At 33.2% G+C, this 20,601-nt stretch overlaps 1 pseudogene; it reads right to left on the bottom strand.

The window, feature by feature from the left end:
- Positions 1-14,900: 14,900 nt before the first annotated feature.
- On the bottom strand, positions 14,901-15,469 carry LOC127844980 (uncharacterized; annotated as a pseudogene).
- Between the last annotated feature and the right edge of the window lie 5,132 nt (positions 15,470-20,601).

Genomic DNA, 20,601 nt, shown 5'->3' on the forward strand with positions numbered 1-20,601 from the left:
TAAAAGTTTTACTTTTAGATCTGGTATTTAAAAGTATGTCACACATGTTTCAAGTTGATGATTTTTTATGGGAACTTCGTACATATGTTAAGTGTATACAATCGTACAATCGTACGCATTCTTATATTATAAACTACAATCCATATAACATTGGTGTAACGCATTTTTATATTATAAACAACATTCCATAAAACATTGGTGTAATTCAATCTGTTCGTATATACATAATAATATTCTTTTGATATCGAGAGCGTCTCGTAGAAACTTAAATGTAACAATATGTACATTTTACCCGAAGTGTGTCCGAGCACTCCTATCTAGTGAACTTACAATAATCACCACGAAATTGAGCTTCAACTTCCAGCTATTTAGTTCGGTAAGGTGACCGAAAACCAAACGTTCATGCTTCCTATGACAGGGGGTTGAACTCGGGTCATCTTGGTGCGAAGCGTGTGTACCAACCACTGTGCTAATCTAGCTGGATGATCAGTAGCTGGAATATGATTATTGCGAATAAAATTTAAAATTATTCTGCCTTCATTAATCGCACAATGTAAGCTCTTTTGTTAATTGTATCCATAACATAGCAAAAAACACAAACATTCCCTTAAAGCATTTTCACGTAATTGTAATGTCAGTAACAGACTACCAATGCTTGTACTTTTTTATGTGCACTATGTTCACCCTGAAAATATCTAACTCTGTACAACGATTGTGTGTTTTTGATGCAATATATAAATAATACTGTTCACTATGAGTTCGTTTACATGACATAACTGCGATACGTTATTGTTAAGTAAGAGCTCATTATATTGCGAAAAAACAGTATAATGTGTTATATCTGTTTTCAAATAAGTCAGTTGTCAACAATATACTTGCCGGTCGTGCTTCTTTTTCTTTTTTTTTTAATTAACACCGGTGTATTTTATATGGATTATATACATAATGTATTCTGTCAGGTAATGTTGTTCTCACCATTTCATGCCACAGACCGGTTTATTCTGCATAACCAATAATTCAATGCAGTTAAGTATGGTGGTTCAACGGTTTTATCTTTTGATCCAAATGCAAATGTCGATAGTATGAAGACCTTGTGCAGTATAATTTGCATTTCATCTCATCAAATATAAGGCAATATTGATGATCAAAGCGAATGTTTTAATGTCAACTGTACCTCTCAGACTTAATGAGTCTCTAAATCAAAACATATCATGTTTTGTGAACAACTAGATTTTTATGAGAGTTCATACAAAGACAAGTGCAATATCATACAGATGAGGAACATAAACACAAATTATATTCTTTGTTGCGTTTTTTTTAAACCTTGATAATTATAGTGTTATGTTGCATATAATTGCTAACTGATGAAGCACGCATGGTTTTAGCACTAAATTAATGTTCTATGTTTGTTTGTTGTCATTATATTTCTCTTAATGTTTGACTTAGTTTAATTTAAAGTAATACATATTGCAGAAACGTGATAAGCTATGTTCGCTTGTGCTTTTGTTTCTCATTATTCCCAGCATTAAAGCATGATTGGTTCATTTTAATGGCGGATAGGATTACAGAGATAGGAACAAGCAGATTATAAATATCTAAGCGGAAATTGGCACTTAATGAGACAGATGTATAATTTCTCAAGTGAAAAAAAAGTCTTTTAATTCATCGACGACTCGATAAATTATCAGCAAACAAGCATTACCACTCCAATATAAAAGGAACCAACATGACACAATTCAAAATGCTTATTTATCAAAAAGTTAATTTCAATCATGCATGCGCTAAATTACTATGTATACCTAGGTGCTCAGTATCGTTTATGTTAACTTATCGATCTGAGGACAGAATGACACATTTTCTTGTCTCATATAGGAACCTTTATATCAACTGAATGCTGATACTATGTTCATCCATTCCTGAATTCGCGACAATTGCAGATCGTGCATAATGTACTGTTTTGAATGTTTTGACTTAATACATATTTTAGTCCCCCCTTCGAAGAAGAGGAGGTATATGTATATTGTTTTTGCCTGTCTGTCTGCCATTGTGTGTGCCTTTCTGTCCCAAAACTTTAACCTTGGTCATAACTTTGCAATATTGAAGATAGCAACTTGATTTATGGTACACATGTGTATCTCATTGAGCTGCACATTTTGAGTGGTGAAAGGTTAAGGTCACCCTTCAAGGACAAAGGTCAAATTTATTTAGGGGGGTATAGTGTTTCACAAACACATCTCTTGTTTAATATGTCACAAAATGTTAGATATTTTTTACGGTGTAGTTCAAGTTGCTGATGAAAACGATTGCTGTGTGCGCTTTGATACATGTGAAGTAAATGTGTTGCACGTGCGGTACGAGCTTTTATTAAATTTGATGGCTGAAATTGTCTTATTGCGCATACACGTGTTGCTTTTTATTCAAATATAAGAACAAATATTATGAATTTTTGAATCATAATATCGTAAGAATATAATAATATGCGAAACATTCACAATCAGTATTGTTCGCATTATTCGTACTTGATGCGCGAAGAAACCAGAATGGGTACCGAAAATGTAAGAACCTCATAGATTTGTTTAGTTTCATCTTTGTTGGCTGTTTTTTCAACCAAATGTAAGGTTGATATCTTAGCAAATTAGTTGGAGGCACAAAAAGTATAACAGTGTTTCGTTCGAACTGTTTTTTTATTGTCCATTTATAAATGTGTTCACAGTGCAGGGCATTTTTATGTATTACTTAAAAATAATAGTTATTAGAAAATGGTGTTGCTTGCTAAAATAGTTTATGTTTTTGCAACGTTATCTTTGTAGAAATAATATTATATTTGTCTAAAAAATATTGTATTGTTTTAAATACCGAAAGAGTATGCCTTTTGTTCAATAAAAATACATTGTATTAAAGATACGGCTTGGGTGCGTGATACCATAAAGAGTTTAGGTTAATCGATTGTGATTTTTTCGGGAAAAATTAACGATAATGAAATGAATTGGATGTTTCAGACAAAACCATGAATATGCGTTGAGCAATGCATGTAGTTATTAAGCACGGAATGCTTCCAATGAGTTTCAACTAGTTATACCTTAATGTGTATCGTCTTGAATGTCATCATAATTATGTCAATGTATATAGTTGTGGTGTTTGTTGTCCGGTTGTCTATCTTTCAAGCTGCGGAATTCATTTAAGTTAAAAATCAATCTTACAACGCTGGGAGTCATGTGTCCGTGTAGAACAATGTGGTAACGTTTTATATACGAACGCATACAGTAAAATAATCAATACAATACTGAGGATTTTGCAAAATAAAATTAGAAAAACAAAACAAATCAAACATTTTATATCCGCTGATGCTTCACTTACTGGATTTTTTGTATTTTAATAAATGATAAAAACTACGTAGATAAAGAAAAAACATTTAATTATGCGTTTTACTTTCTTGTCATTTGAAGACACGTTCATTAAAGGTAATGGTGGACATTCACTCACAACATCATGATATGCAGTGTATCGTGAATTTTAAGGTAATACTATTGTGCATCTCCATCTGAAGTATTTATATTTCGGTTAATATTGTAAAATACTGTACTCAATGAAATGTCACACTTCCAATGCGAGCAATATACTTGTCGGTTGATACCTTTAATTAGACACAACGTGCAATATGCACGTAATGCAATGGCTAAGTTAATCACATCAGCCTTAGTGAGCATTTAATGTAAAACCTTGAATTAACTATGATTCGTGATCTGAACTCAATCACATGTTTGCCTGAAACAATTTTGAAGTCATTGAAACGTGGAAACCACCACTTAAACAATGATTGTTCGATTCCGAACTCCAAACAACCGTTAATGGGAAACGGCCCGTGTTCCCTTTATTGTATTAATGCGATATAGTATCTCTGTCCGTAAAAACACAGTGCTTTATATATATATATATATATATATATATATATATATATATATATATTTGCTGTTTGTTAGATGATAAGCGAAACTTGTTATAAATAATTCGCTGTTTTTTTTTGTTTTCATTTTATTTTCATTTGTGTTTTTGAATTTTGAAAAATTGTATTATGCCACCGTAGTTGTACCAGTTATATTATAACACGGGACGCAGTAGAGAGCACTCGATTTACCATTAATGTCTGCTTGTCAGTTTGTCTACAAACAAACAAATCAGTCAATAAAATACACGTTCAAAGGACAAAATGTTAAGCATAAGCATCTTTGATTCATTCAGTTGATTGCGCCCATACATATTTTCATCGGAGGTTAAATGAATGCCTCTTCATTCCTTATAATTTACAATTTCTTTTTTTCCGTATTGCGTTCAATGTTCAGCGTCATCAGTTCGCATTTTCAATATCATTCTCAGTGTCAAAGAGGTCATATTCCTTGAGCGCACTAGTGTGTTCACCGGGTCACCCTCCCGCTTCTATGATGACCGTCTTTAAATTGATGTTAGATTTATCCAGTTGTATTATTTACATGTCGAAATTGCATGAAACAATCCATTTTAAATACATAATGTGATTGTGTTCCCATGATTAACCCATTTATGCCTAGCGTCCTGAAAAAAAGGACATTGCAAATAGCGTAGACCCAGATGACACGCCGCATGATGCGGCGTCTCGTCTGGGTCTGCGCTGTTTGCTAAAAGCATTTTCAGTAATAAATATTCTAAATATAGAAATAAGTATACTAAACATCCCTAATTTTCGAAATAAATTGATCTAATTTAGAAGGATGGCAGAGTCCACTGGGCATAAATGGGTTAATTGCTAATGCTTAACGGTAGTATTACAAAGCTATTTTATTTACGCCACTCACATTAGAACGATGCAATGAGAGGTAGCGGTGGGCTCCCCTAGGCTAGGGAAACATTCATTCCTTGATATGAGCGAACCAAAAAGAAGCAATATAGCATATAGCATGCTTGCTCGGTGTTGTACACAGCATATGTTTAACAATAAATGTATGGAACCGTTCATGTTTAACCAATATTAAGTATTGATATTACCGTATGTTTTCATGTTTTAAATTTGGTCCAGCATTTTTTGGCATATTGCTCTTACGTCGTCTGGACTCTAAACGTAATTGTTTGTGGAGCTAAATATGCATACCTGGTGCGGTTTCTTATTGACACATATCGGATAATATATTAAAACATGATGGCAAATTGACGAACTGTATTTCTTGTCAAATGAATTATAACAAAAAAATAAACGTAATGGTTTTTTTTCGAAAAGTTTGGACGGCATCAAAAAGCCCGTTTTCATTCTTTCATTTTATACGATGCTAGTGAGCAACGATTATTATGGATCAGCATGACATGTTATGATTCGTGTTATATTGTTAAAAAATGCAAAACTCATTTAGAGCGATAATCTGCATAGAATTTTTAACAGAGGTGGTAATTACATGATTGTCAATATGGCGACCTTCATGCCGAGACAGCTATTTTTGCCGTTTTATACCCGCTATTACTTTTGTTTATTTTTTAAATGACGCTAATTTTCCAGCCATATCAGTAAAAGGTGATTAGCGTTTATTTTGTATTTAAATTCGTTTGACTTTACTCCCCGCAAATTTTCTTACTGGAGCCCTTATTAGGTCATCTCACTAAGAAATTTCGCAGCGAGTAAAGTCGATGAATAGAGCAAATATTGCTTTGAAATAAAAGCCAAACACTTTCTTCCTAATATGGCTGGAAAGTGAGCGGAATTAAAAAAATAATACAAGTAATAAAGGATATAACATGACGAAAAATACCTGACTCGGCATGGACGTCGTCATCAGGTATGTCACGTGATACCCCCCTCTGTTCAAACCACCATTAACAGCAAAATAGAATAAACACATTATCTCACTTAACCGTATATCGCGTGTCCATTAATGAATCTTCGTCGGCATTTGCATTTGATTTTTTGTTTGGCATATTTTATCATTATTTCTATGTAACGTCTACATTTCTAATTGACTGCTCGGCGATAAGTTATAATTTGAAATGCCTTGCGTACGGAATATATTTGCTAGTATTATCTTTCTTACACTTGTGTTATTTGAAGAGTGTCCCTATTTCGCATGGGGCTTTCTATTGAACTTAACAGTTTCATATTAAATGCAAGTAAGACAAAGTATAACGTATAACATTGTCATAAGCTCCTTGCAACCAAACATTGTTTAGACACTATGCACACAAGCACTTGACGTTGAACGCCGAGTAAAAAAGCAAAATTCTGTCAAAACAATCTGGTATAAAGTGAGCATTTTTTAAACTGTTTATGATCAATAAATCAGACAGGTTAATTATGTGTATGTTGTATTTGATGCATATATTTATTTGAATTTGATAATAATTATTGATATTTAGTTTAAATAGGCCTTGACTATAATTTTAGGCCTTGACTATAATTTTAGGCTTTGACTATACTTTTAGGTTATTGACTATAATTTTAGGCCTTGACTATATAGAGAATATTAGGTCGGTGCCGAATAAAGCAAAGTTTATTTTGCGAGGCTTAGAAAATCTGAACCACGAGCCTTGGCGAGTGGTTCAGATTTTCGTGCCGAGCAAGATAAACTTTGCTTTATTCGGCACCGACCTAGTATTCGATTTATCCCATCAATTTTCTTAGTCGTAAATTATTTCTTTAAAAATAGAATAGGAAAATCGAACTAGACGGAAAATCCCAAAGATATTTTAAGCAAACATTGTTTCATAATTTAAATCGTGTCGAGCCTCATACATTACAAAAAGATCAGTAACTAACCTGTTTTTCTGTTTATCATACCTCTACGTCCCCGATTTTTAAGAAATAATGAAAAAAAGACACTAAACAACTGCATCTTTAGCGTTAAAACAACATGCATTGTGTCGTATGACGTGTTAATAATGACGTCAGGAGTACGCGCACTTAATATTTGTAAATAATGTTATTTTGCTTTTTGAGTTGCATTATGTGTTAAAAATATATTACATCTTGGTATCAAATTGTTTGTTTTGTTGAATCTGATTCGATTTTACTAAAAATGATTACTTTATAGTTGATTCCGAGTAATATGAACATTCTTCGCCGCGCGTGACAACTATATTTCAGCACTGCTGAAATAGAGGAAAATTTATTCCACAGTGGTTTATTTCGACAATGCACGTCTGAAGATGGGATCAAATTGTACGCAATAGTTTTAAACATCACCCACGGACACTTGCAGTGTACAGCTTAGTTAATGGAATGTAATTTAAATACACGCATGTGTTATATAACATCGGTTCAGTATAATTATAATGCTTAATAGCATTATTTAAATGATGCACGTGTTCAAGGCTATAACATCGAATATTTTGACGCACACTTATTATTTGTTTTACACGATTTCAAGGGCGTTTTATATATTAAAATATATATAATAACCACAGCCGCACTTTTGAATTTCCGACTGTTAACATTAATATAAGGCACGTAATAAACTCAGAAATGTACAATAATATGAGCTGAATATTGCTTCTGAAGTGAAAGCATGTTTTGTTGATTATTTTTTTAACGATCTCTTAATTCTCTAACATTCCAAAACATCCGGAAGTGATCATAACATTTACATTACGGATAAACGTTTGCTTTCGTAGTATTCTAGTGTTTACCATGGGAATTGAGTTCTAGTTTAGGTGCGTATGGTTTTAATTAAACTATAGTGTCCATGGCAATTTATCCAAACAGTATGAGGCTGGAGACACACGATCATAAACTCATAGGTATAGTATTTTGCATACCGAATCGTTGTGCTGAAATATATAGAGCTTATGTTGTTGGCTTCTTTAGACTATCGAATTTACTTCACGAGTGATCGAATAAATGAAAAAATCATGAGTGGTATAACCATGAGTAAGACAACTTACTTCATATGATTACACGTGAAGAACAATCTACAGGAAACCAACACATGTTCTTTTTATTAAATCGCTTTAAACGGTTTATTTTCATTAAAAAAAGAGCGTGCATTTAGCATAAGCACTTTGCTGGAAAAATGCCGTCGTGACGTCAATCAACAGTCAACCGTAATATTAACTTTCAGTTCACTGTTAATGTTCAACGTTTGAAATGACCGATACTTCCCTATTAATCACATACCAGTATTAAATAAAACAGACGAGCAAGGGAAACATGTGTGTTTGAGGCGATTAAAGTGTACACGTTTGGAATTGTTTTATTATTTCCGTATAAATTGTACGCACCAGTTATCTAGTTATAACCCTATTTTTACTCGTATTCCACCTAAGTTTTTTTTTCATAATAACTGCGGTTACAATATATATTATTATGACTGAGATAATGGTTTGCTTTTGGACAAAGTGAATTATCAACTATTAGAATTCTGACCAAATACGGTATGTTGTGCCTGCCTACATATGAACCGTGGCATCGACATTAGGTCTTCTGGCATGTGCAATACGAAAACACATTGTTTGTTAGGAAGCTAAGCAGTCAAAATGTATAAAAAGTCACGCCGGGTTTTCGTGTTTTTATTAGCGGGATGAATAATCCTTAGTAGTGGTACAATTTATTAACCGTATTGTGGTCGTTTTTTCAAAGAAATAGTTGTAATCATTGACATATAGTTGTTGTGGAAATTTCTTATTCTTATTTTCATAAGTTTTTCATAATCAATCGGAACTCAGATGTGTAATATTCCTAATGGAATTGCTTTATTTGCTTTACTAACGATTTTGTTGCATTGGATCGTTTTGTCAGGAACAATAACTGGAGATTTATGAATACAATATCACATTAAGTTAGATTTCATCTTTGCTACAGCTGCTTAAATGTATGTTGATTAATTTACTGAAACGACATCTAACATTGATACATAATTTAAATGAAATAGAATTAATCATTTTTATATTTAGGATATCAGATTTCTTAGACGAACTTTTATCTTTGCTTTAAAATAAAATGTAATATGAAAACGTTATAATTACGTCGAATAAATGAAACACTTTTTAACGAATACATACACACCGTTAAAATTTATCAGTTTTATGTGTGTTATATTAGATTTATTAGTTCATAGCTGTAATTAACAATTACATGTTATGTAAATACTGTTATTATTTAGTTTAATAAATGAAACACTTGTTTAGTTACGACGAATAAAACCAAACCGCAGATTAGCCTGATGACGTCATATTATGACGTCATGTATGTCAAATGTGTTTTAGCATGCACTAAATATACGGAGGTGATATGAAAGTCAACTCGAATCATAAAATAAAGTTGATTATATCTCCTCATTTTGCAAAATGTGTTTTTGTGAGTATTTATGTACGGGTGATAAATCTCATTATCATTTGGTACAAAAAACACTCCTTTGCATAAGCTTTCTTGAAACACCGCGAAATAAAGAAAAATCTTTCAGTTTGGTGGCGTTATCGTAATTTTCGAATTTCTGAGTTATCAAAGTAAAGCAAAGGCTGTGTGAGATATTTTATGGTAAGGTCAACATATTTATCAATGTTTAATATTCACTTATTGACTAGATAAAGAGACGTGCTAAATTCGCTACTGCTACTGATGCAGATTATATTAATCTCGATTGATAGACAGTTTTTATAACACACAGACCAAGTACTCTCCGCGGAGCATTGCATTTTATGTTATTATATGTAATATGCTTTACATGTGCGATTGGCTGTATTGAAAATTTAGGGGTAATACTATCATCTTGCATGCTCTAATAAGCAATTAAAATGTTAGAAATACAGTGAGGTTGAACGTAAATGACTGAACAGAACAGAACACAATAGTTTATTCATACTCAAGGATGTTAAGCTCATCGTCTTTTACATAACTGCATGAACATATTACACATATACACCAATTCGAAGTAAGATCATGACACGAAGTTAAATTTGAATCTCAAGAGTACTTTGACTATATATATATATATATCGGGTTTTCTTTACACACTGAACATAACGGTTTTCTCGTTGAGATCATGTTCGTTTTATTCTTTACTGACATTGTGTATTAACGGTAACATTAAACGTGTAGCTTAGGCAATAAAACATGTAGTATATAGGAATAAAGAATCTACAGAAACATAATCAGGAAATAAATTCAGATTGATATCCGCAATTTTATTTATAGCAAGTAAATACATGCCTGTAAAATACAACATAACATTAAATGTCAACCATGTCCTGTGTATTAACAAAATCGTCATGCAGATTAAGTCTAAGAAAGTCATGTTTTTTACCGAAAATTTATTAAAAAAACAACAACATTAATTTCAACAAGTCATATACTGAGCATACAATGTTTGATTAAAACGATATATTTAATTGCAAAAAAAGCGATGCCATATATTTCCGGCGCAGAACGAGCGATATCGTATCACAATTGAGCCGTGTCATGCGATAATGTGTCTTATGTCGTATGCGGCAAGGCTTGCTCCTGACCATAAAGCGCCCACGGTCGCGCTGCTACTTATATTGATTGTTTTCAGAAGCTTAAAACTTCACGCGTACATAATCACGAAAGCACCATATCACGTGGTCTGTGTTGCATTTATCAGCGATGCGTGCCTTTCTTTCAAGTTTAAGAGTAAATGCCACATTTTATGAAAAGCGGCATTGAATGGCGAAAAACTTTGTAGGGAGCGCAATGGCAAATTACCTAGTTAGCCCCCCCCCCCCCACTCCGTGTCATTATTGAGCGTCTGAACGGTAAAATGATCAAAGATGTATTCAGAATTGTTATTTTCATGTCGATATTACCTAAAACGATGTTTAGACAATATCCTACTCGCAAATTTCTCATTGGATTGTGTTAACAACGCTTGAGTTTATGGTGTCGCGAATTTCACTCAGGATTTGTAACGAAATGCACGGTGCATTTTATATATAGCAATACAAGATGATTTTTCAGCATTTTCACGTACTTTACAAAACAATACGACATTTAGTATATATCAACTGCTATTTATAAGCACAAATCGAAATGCAGAGACGTTCTCAGCAAATGTTTTCGTTATTACATGAATAACATTCCTTAAGTTTGCAAAAACAACTTTTAATACTAGTTAAAGGTCTATATATGAACACAAAATAGTATGCGCGGATGTAATAAGCAAAACTCATTTTGTAATCAAACACAAATCTTAATTCCACAAACAAAAGAAATGCCATAAACGTTTGGACTAGCGCTACTACATGTATATCAATCGAGCTGATTCATGGGCAAAAAATATCTAATATCTTATGCGGCAAGAGTTGCCAATGACCAGACTACACGAATGAGTACCTTCATATAAGGAAGTTGAGCCTCAATCTGGATAATGCTTGGAATTCACGCATGCGCGTAAAGTGTCGTCCCAGATAAGCATTTGTAGTCCGCACAGGCTAGTCAATGATGACGCTCTACGTCTAAATCTCATTTTTCAAAAGAAGACTCATCCTTCATGTTCATGTTGTTTGTAATTGTATTAGCGGTTCATTCTTTCATTTCCAGTTTCAGATATATGAACAATTTCATTGAACGCTTTATAGATTTGTGAAAATAGGCATATTTTCCTTAGTTATGAAGTTCTATAGCAAATTGACCAGTTTGCCCTTGAGTGTCAACGGTGATCTTCTGAAGCGTAAAATGATAGATTAATTCTGAAGTGTTACTTTCTATGTCGACATAATATAAAAAAATGTACTTTTAATATCAAATATATCTTATGATTTGTAAGTATTTCGTGCAATTACATTTAAAAAGGTCTTGTGCGAATGGTGATTGAATATAATTTCACAAATTTGTTTGTTAGCAGAATATTTCTTGTTTAAAGTTATGTAATTTAAATAAAATCAGTTGTTGATTTCTATTGGTTCGTTATATAGCATAACTTTTAAAATGATAAACGTGGGTCATGGCTTTACCACCGAACACATTTGTAAAGAAGAAAAAACATTTTTTACATCATAGAACAGGCGTTTTATATATTCTAATAAATCAATTGAATAACTTGAGCCATACTTGCCAATACCCAACTGTTTAACTTCATATCAGGTGCGTAATAAACTTAGAGATGTTAAATTAACCCATTTATGCCTAGCGTTCTGAAAAAAGGACATTGCAAACAGCGTTGACCCAGATGAGACGCCGCATAATGCGGCGTCTCATCTGGGTCTGCGCTGTTTGCTTAAATGAATTTCTTTATGAAATATTCTAAATATAGAAATAAATATACCAGACACCCCTTCTTTTGGAAATAAATTGATCCAATTTAGAAGGATGGGAGAGTCCACTGGGCATAAATGGGTTAAATGATTGCTTCTTAAGACAAAACACGCTTTTTTGATTATTTTGTTTGAAGAGCGCTTAATTATGTTACATATTAAATACAAAAAACATGCGGAAGTGATTATAATATTTATATTACGGATAGGTATTGACTTTCATAGTATGCTATAGTTTACCAAGTGAATTGTGGTTAAGTATAGGGGCGTATGGTGTTAATTATACTAAACATGTTATTGTAACGTAGGCAAATTAACGCGTGTGTTTTTATCCGGTAGAACAGTTGGTATCGTGTTTATGTTGTAAAGATGTGATTCTTATTTTCATCAGTTGAGAATATTAAATCGGAGCTCAGGTGTGCTATACACTAAGTTAACTTGTTCATTTGCTTGGACAGTCGGTTTTGTTACAATTTACCTTTTTTTGTCGGGAATAATAATAACTGATGATTACTGGATACAATATCACATTTTGTTAGATTACTACTCAGCTACAAAATCTTCATTTTTTATTGTTGATTAATTTACTAAAACGACATTTACAAATTAATAAAAATCAAGTATTAGTAACACTTTTTATATATTTGACATCAGATTTCATAAAGGAACTCATTTCTTTGGTTGTAGATTTGATAAGATAAGTGTCATTAGATTTATAAAATGCTAAAATTGTTTAGCTACGACGAATGCATACAAACCATTCTCATAAATTTGCCAGACGTAAGTTGCTTTGTATCGTTTGCACACGAAACCTGTTTTAACATGTACGTAATCATTGCGTATCTTAACATTAACTTAAATCATTAAATATAGTTTATTGCTTATCCTTATTTTGCAAGATTTATTTGTGTACGTATGTATGCGCCTATCATGTATTTCACATGAGAACTAACACACACATAACACTGTTTTGGATACGCTTTCTTGAAACGCCTTATATTAAAGACAATTCTTTCAGTTAGGTGGCGTCATCGAAATGTAACTTTTTCTGACATTACACATTAAAGCTGTATATTATACTCTATTGTTAAGTAAATATTATTATTACAATTAGCAAAGACTGATCTTGCTTAGAACACTGTCTTTTATACTTCACTAACCCAGTATTCTCTTTATTTCATAAATGTTTTTGCTTGTGTTCATGTGTGTAACGCATTCTGTCTTTTCGTAATTAAGAATTGTCTCCCATTCGGGAAGGTATCACGAGAATCCCGGGTAAAAAGCGGTCCGTCTAAAATGCGTATATGACTCATATCCACGGATATGACCGAAAAGTGCGGATATGGACGAATATAAGCAATATCGACACTTTTTCTGCAATGTTCATTTTAATTCTGGATTTTCGTAATTCCGTGTAAACAGAGTTGTCGTTCGTGCGGGAATGTATACCCACTTCCGGTGTCAATCTAAACAATGGGGAAAGACTACTGCTCTATCTTTGAATGCCATAATTTCAGCGGCAGAGTGGGTAAATTTTCAAAGAAAGTGGTTTTACATAAAATGCCGAAGGACCCATGTACAAGAAAAGCTTAGGTAATGGCAATAAGCCGGAAGAATTGGTTCCCAACGTTGTACACACGGGTATGTTCGGACCACTATGCAGACGGCATCGGACCTAACTCTGTCAATCGTAAAAAAGTTCCGACTGAGAATTTACCTCAGCGCAGAGTTCTTCCAAAACATGAGAGAAAGGAGCGTACCATATTACAGCCCATTCCAGAAAATATTTCAGTCACCTCTGCCCTACATTTTCATTCGTAAGTAATAGATGTGTAGCATGTTTTGTAATCACTGGTTGTCCACATGCAAAAAGGGTAAATACAAGTATCCTTCTGCCTATAGTTTCACCCATTCCAGTACAAGAAATAATATAATTGAATAAGTAAATATTTAATATTCTTGTAGAAGGCAATATCAAAACAAACTTAAGGTGTAATTTGATCAAATATGAGCTGTGTTCTGAGAAAACTGGGCATAATACTTGTGCACAGGCTAATCGGGGACAACATTTTCCGCTTATATTGAATTTTTCTTTTAAATGATGTCTCTTCTTAGCATAAATCCAGTTTAGGCTTTTGGCAGAAAGTGTCGTCCCGGATAAGCCTGTGCGGACTGCCCAGGCTAATCTGGGACGACACTTTTCGCACATGCATTCAATATGCCCAGTTTCCTCAGAACACGACTCATTTATGTAATTGACACTTTCTTCTTTAAATAAGGATTTGTGGCAAACTTAATTTTTGGGTTATGGCACATTGTAATTATATAGTTGTTATTATGCAAACATTATTCTCAAATACATTCAGATGCGAATTTTGTTAAATAGAAATAATGTTCTTTACATGAAAAATGATTTAAATGAAAAGTTTACGAGTTGACAATGACATGAATAAAACATGTGTGAAATTTTATTGTAATTGTAATTTAATTTTATTGCCTTGTAAGTGGCTAAATGTTTATAATACAGTAATCACTCATCATGACTCCTTTGTCTGCACTCAGAGAATGTATGACATACATGTTTTTACAAGCAAATGTATCTGTGAACAATATATCTGGTTTCCCAACTTAAGAAAACCAAAACAATGTTTCAACTATAAACGTCCTGAATAATGATATAATTACCCTGCAGGGCATGTGCAGTATGCCTTCACAACTTCAAAGGGTCTCTCCTTGGTCATTAAAATCCATTGCTCATAGACACCTTGCTGCATTGAAGGATAACATTTGGAGCGAATGTAGCAGTGCTTGCTGCTGTCGCTTATGGAATTTATCATAAGTTTGTGGATAAATCCTTCTTTATAAAAATTGAGACCCCTGATGTATTGTCTGTAGCACTGCATTTTTTCGGCATCTTCTGTGCGGTGGCTACTGTGCAGTAAGTAGCTCTCGATGTCGCTAAGCTTCACTGTAGGGAACTGACATGAAGTCCCAGTCCATCCTGCTCGGAGCTCAGCTATTTCGGGAGTTTCAACACCAGAAGATGACGACTGTGGTGCACAACCCGACACAATGTCACACCGCGATCCGATCGTATCTACTACGCGTTGGGCAACTTGCTTCCACTAATTTTAACATTATTTGCGCGTAAAAACGCTTGAATTTCTACTTTGGAATAGTTCAACACATCCTCGACAGTTGTTTTATTATTTATTGGAATTAAATTCGCCGATGTTATTATAGAATCCATACTAACTTTGTTGAAATTTACGCGCTTATAACTTTTGACAACCGGAAGTAAACAATACCTTCCCGCACGAACGACAACTCTTGCTCGACGTTAATTACGAAAAGACCGAATGTTCAATGAAAAATACACAATATGTATTTAATATGCACATATATATATATATATATATATATATATATATATATATATATATATATATATATATATATATATATATATATATATATATATATATTATAATATGTTATATTTGATTGTAACTATATATTATATTTTATTGGTACGTAAAAATATGCACGTTATTTTATTTATTCAAATGAACAAAGGATATCGTAGTGCTACATTTAGATGTTTCAAGAATGATTATAACCATTATAGTTGCGCTGTTATTGAAAAGGGATGGATGTCCCGCAAAAGTTTTAGATTTATCGTTATAAATAAATAAAATGACGTGCATATTTGTACGTACTAATAAACTTTAGTATATAGAGGACATTTGTTGGATTCGGTGGATTATCGATTTTAAAGTGATATTATGTTGGAAAAATGATAATACCTATTAAATTGTTATATTTTGAGACAATACTAACATATTTAACACATATTTTTTTTTTTATTAAACATTGCAGAAAAAGTGTCGATATTGCCTGTATTCGTCCATATCCGCACTTTTCGGTCAATCCGCAGATAGGAGTCATATTCGCATTTTACCTTGGATACTCGTGATACCTTCCCGAATGGGGGACAACTTCTTAATTACGAAAAGACAGAATATGCTTATGTGTAATCCTTTGCATGCTGGGAAATTTGTCGTCTGCTTAATTGTCGTCTGCTAAATTTCTAAAATTAGCACTTTCTTCGATTTTTTTTCAGATAATACTATCAAAATAGCAAACAGTTTGGATCCTGATGAGACGCCACGTTCTGTGGCGTCTCATCTGGATCCAAACTGTTTGAAAAGGCCTTTACAATCCGGTTCCAGCGCTGGACGGGTTAATGTATGTACGGTAAGCTGTATTAGTTATCGCGGTCTTTTGCCCTGAAGTGCTGCAGCAAATTAAATGCTTCGCCCTTCAACTTCTACAATGATCGCGTGAAATGTAAGTTAATCTGAAATGTATTCAACTTTGTTTTTAGCCCGGACGAAACAACAAGAAGGACATATTTTAAATTTCCAACCGGCTTTGTGATTTACATTGGCTAAAAGATAATCGACACTATTTTTTTCACTGGGTATGTAAAAAGAAGGTTCAACACTCGTTTGGTAGTATTTGACGCACGAACGTACATTGACAAATAGCACATTTAATACATATTATGGTAGTGTTTCGGCGAGCCGTGCTCACTAATATTTTAACGGCATTCACAACGGCTACTTCTTAATAATAAGTCTACCGCTTCTTCTTTTACACTTACTTCTGTTGATAGTACTCTTTCTGTTATTTTATTTCTAATACCCAAAGTCCTGTTATTACCTTTGCTGGTAAAATAACTACACATTTTGACTTTCTCATACCTGAAAGTTAAGATTATCCCTTAACAATGTACATACGACAACAAGCATACATGTGTGAACAGCCAGCGTATTTTATTTCACATCATGAATTTATCTCTTAAATAAATAATTAACTGATAAGGTAATGATGAATCATTATTCAACTGATGTTCGAAAACCACATTTATATTGTTGCACGATTGTAATACCAGTTCGTAAGTAGATACCATCAAGACCGGTAAACCAAGACGTAAAGACGTAACAACAATACGCAAGGAATCGCAACACACACATCGTGTATGACACTGCACGCCACCAATACCATTTATCAATGACGTGTACATTTCAGAACATCAAAACTCAATAATTCGTAAACAGCCCGTATTTCCATCATTGCATTTGTGTAATTCTGCCAATATGTTCGATTACTCGATATTTAACAAGAAGAATAAGTCTTCTGGAGCAGAAAATTGCTTATGCCATTTTGAACTAAATATGTGGCAACCTAATTATATATTGTTAACAATTATACACGCCAAACTATTACTCAGAGAAAATATAAATATTTATCAGTACTCTATAATTGACGGCCCAAAAATGAACATTTTTCTCCAACGAAATTGCATCGCGTGACCAAAGAGAACTACAATAAGACATATACTGACAGGAAATGCCTAAAGTATATAAAGTTAATCGTATAATATTTTCATAGAATGATATTTCCTTTTACCATCGTCGCATGTTCCGCAAGTCGGATCATTATAGTGGTCATACATGTTCCTGAATATTTTCTCATTACCATACACTGATATTTGTTTTAAATTCCGTTGATTGCGACTCGTTTACTTGCAACTCTGCAGACGGGGCAGTAGTATCGGTTAGCGTTGCCGATAAGTTCTGCAAAACGCGGCTTATTGCGTGCTTAGCTCTTCCAGTGCTGGAACCGGATTTTGAAGACCTTTGCAAACAGTTTGGATCCAGATGAGACGCCACAGAACGTGGCGTCTCATCATGATCCAAACTGTTTGCTATTCTGATAGTATTCTTTGATTTTTTTTTAAAGAAAATGCTAATTTAAGAAATTCAGCAGACGACATTTTAGCAGACTACAAATGAAGAAGCAAGTAAACGTAAATAACATGAAGTTCTTATATTTGGATGCAGCTGTGGCAATATATAGCTTTGTATATAGCATAGTTTATATATTGTTCATATGAAGCTGACATATTGATGTTCGACTTCATTTGATAGTACTTGGTCTTAATGCAGAGATTATCGAAGATGAACTGTCATCATTTTTTTTATTTCACAAACGCCGTATTAACTGCCTATCAACACAACTAGAGATCAAGATTGCGTAAAAACATTAACCTTTGCTCTGTTAGTCTACAATTTGATACGTTGTCAACGCCATACTTGCCGAATATGCATCTTTGCATTTATAGTAGCACAAGACTTGATGCATATCGAGTATACATTATTTATTCTGTTAGGTAGTGTTGTTCTCAACAATTCGTGCTACATACCTATAAAGACCGCTGGCCAATAATTAAAACAGTTTTGGTTGATGGATCAACGGTGTAAGCTCTTGATTCAAAGACGAATACGGATAATCAGTCGACTTTGTGCAGTTTAATTTGCATTTCATCTCTTAAAAAATAAGGCAATATAGAAAGATCAAATGGTCATATTTCCAAATCATTTGTTCTGTGGAGATTTATTTTTTTTTAAGAAAAATATCCGGCTTTCTTAACAAATGAATTTGTATATTTGTATGAGTGCTCACTTAAAGATAGTTGCCATAGTATACGTATGCGCTTTATATCTCCGTGATTTGATAAACACGCAATACATTCCGTGTTGCGTGTTTAATATTAGAAAAAAAGCTATATTCCATAAAATTGATCCTTAATGAGATTCATGTGATTTTAAAACTAAAATAGTATTCTGTTTTTGCGTATGTTTTCATTTTTTATTGGTGATAATATTTTACTAAATTCATTATTAACAGCCACATATTCCAGAAACATGATGGCTGTGATCACGTGTTCTGTTTATCCCATTGATTTCCATTACAAAAGTCTTATTTATTCATTAAAGTCGCGGATATCATTATAAAGCTTATGATGAGAAGAATATGAATACTTAACAGGAAATTGGAAATAAACGAGACAGAAATATAATTTCTCAAAGGTAGATCTATACTGTAAGACATATCTAACGCAACAACTACATTAAAACAACGGGCGTATGTTTATCAAGACAAACATATTAAGCTATTACGAAAACTTTGTGACTTTATTTTGATGTCTTTCACCACTGCGGGTTATGGAAGTATCTGTACAATTATATCGCTTTATCTTCAAATTTTAGCAACGTATCTGTTATCTGGTAAAATATTGAATCAAATCAATTAATTATACGCCTCACAATTGTGTAAACGCTATCATGGAAAAAATGCCTCTTCTTGGACAATACTAGTATATGCATAGTACTTGATTCAACGGCTCTCAAAAATAAACGCCCATTATTATCGCGTGACCAACGGTTTAAAAACGGCATACCATGACAGGAAATGCCAAATGTAATGTACGGCAATCTAAATTATATTATCTGACAATGCTATTACATTTTGCCATCGTCGTTTGGTCTCCACGGAAGCATGGTTTATTGATCGTGCCAGTTCATTATTACAATTTATTGATTTTTGCGTTTAATTCCGTTGAATGCACAGCGCTTTGTAGGTTTTTACTGAAAGCCCATCCGTACTGTGAAACAGTCGCCTGTCGTATCGGTTTGTTTTGTTGGAATAACATCACATTGAATGTATTCGTTTGACAAGTGTTTGCGTAGCGTACTGTTTTTTGATGGAAATTCGAAAACCATTTATTCTTTGAGTATTTGTTATGGATAGCTATTGGTTGAAGTTTTAAATAGATAACTTATAAGATAATGCCAGCATTATGTTTTGTTCAGAGTTTATTGTCATTGGTGTGGTTTTGGCGAATGATAATTTGTTGAAAATAACTTTGTCTTGTGATTCTTTCATACTTTAAACTTGTAATAAATTGCGCACGGATATGGTGATACTTTTTCAAAATTTTCTTTATATAAACAGCGATTCCATAAAACGCGCGATGGTGTTATTAACATATACAATCTTACTTTAAAATACGTAACCAAATGTTAAAGAATTATCGGTAAGCACTTTAAAACAAATCATTTGCTCAAAGACATACATTAATGTGTAATCAGAAGCAAAGATACGAACTGAATCCCTGAATATACCATTCTCTAATGGAGATTGACTAAAAGTGTACCCAACTGTTTTAAATATCACCCATGTACACTTGCAGTATAGTGTTTATTTTCAAACGAGTAATTGTATTAAAGCTGGTGTTGGTAATACGGGTTCGGTATATAATGCTATTTAAATGATGCACGTGTTAATGACTGTTTCATCTAAAATCTTTACAAATGCGTATTCTTTGTTATGCAAGATTGTTCAGGCATTTAATATATTCTAATTAATCAAAAGTATAACAACATCCTCTATTTTCGATACCCCACTGTTTAAATACATATCAGACACGTAATAAACTCAGAGATGATAAAAATATTAGCTGCATATTTCTTT

Source organism: Dreissena polymorpha, chromosome 9 (assembly GCF_020536995.1).
Source record: "Dreissena polymorpha isolate Duluth1 chromosome 9, UMN_Dpol_1.0, whole genome shotgun sequence".
Lineage (NCBI taxonomy): Eukaryota > Metazoa > Mollusca > Bivalvia > Myida > Dreissenidae > Dreissena > Dreissena polymorpha.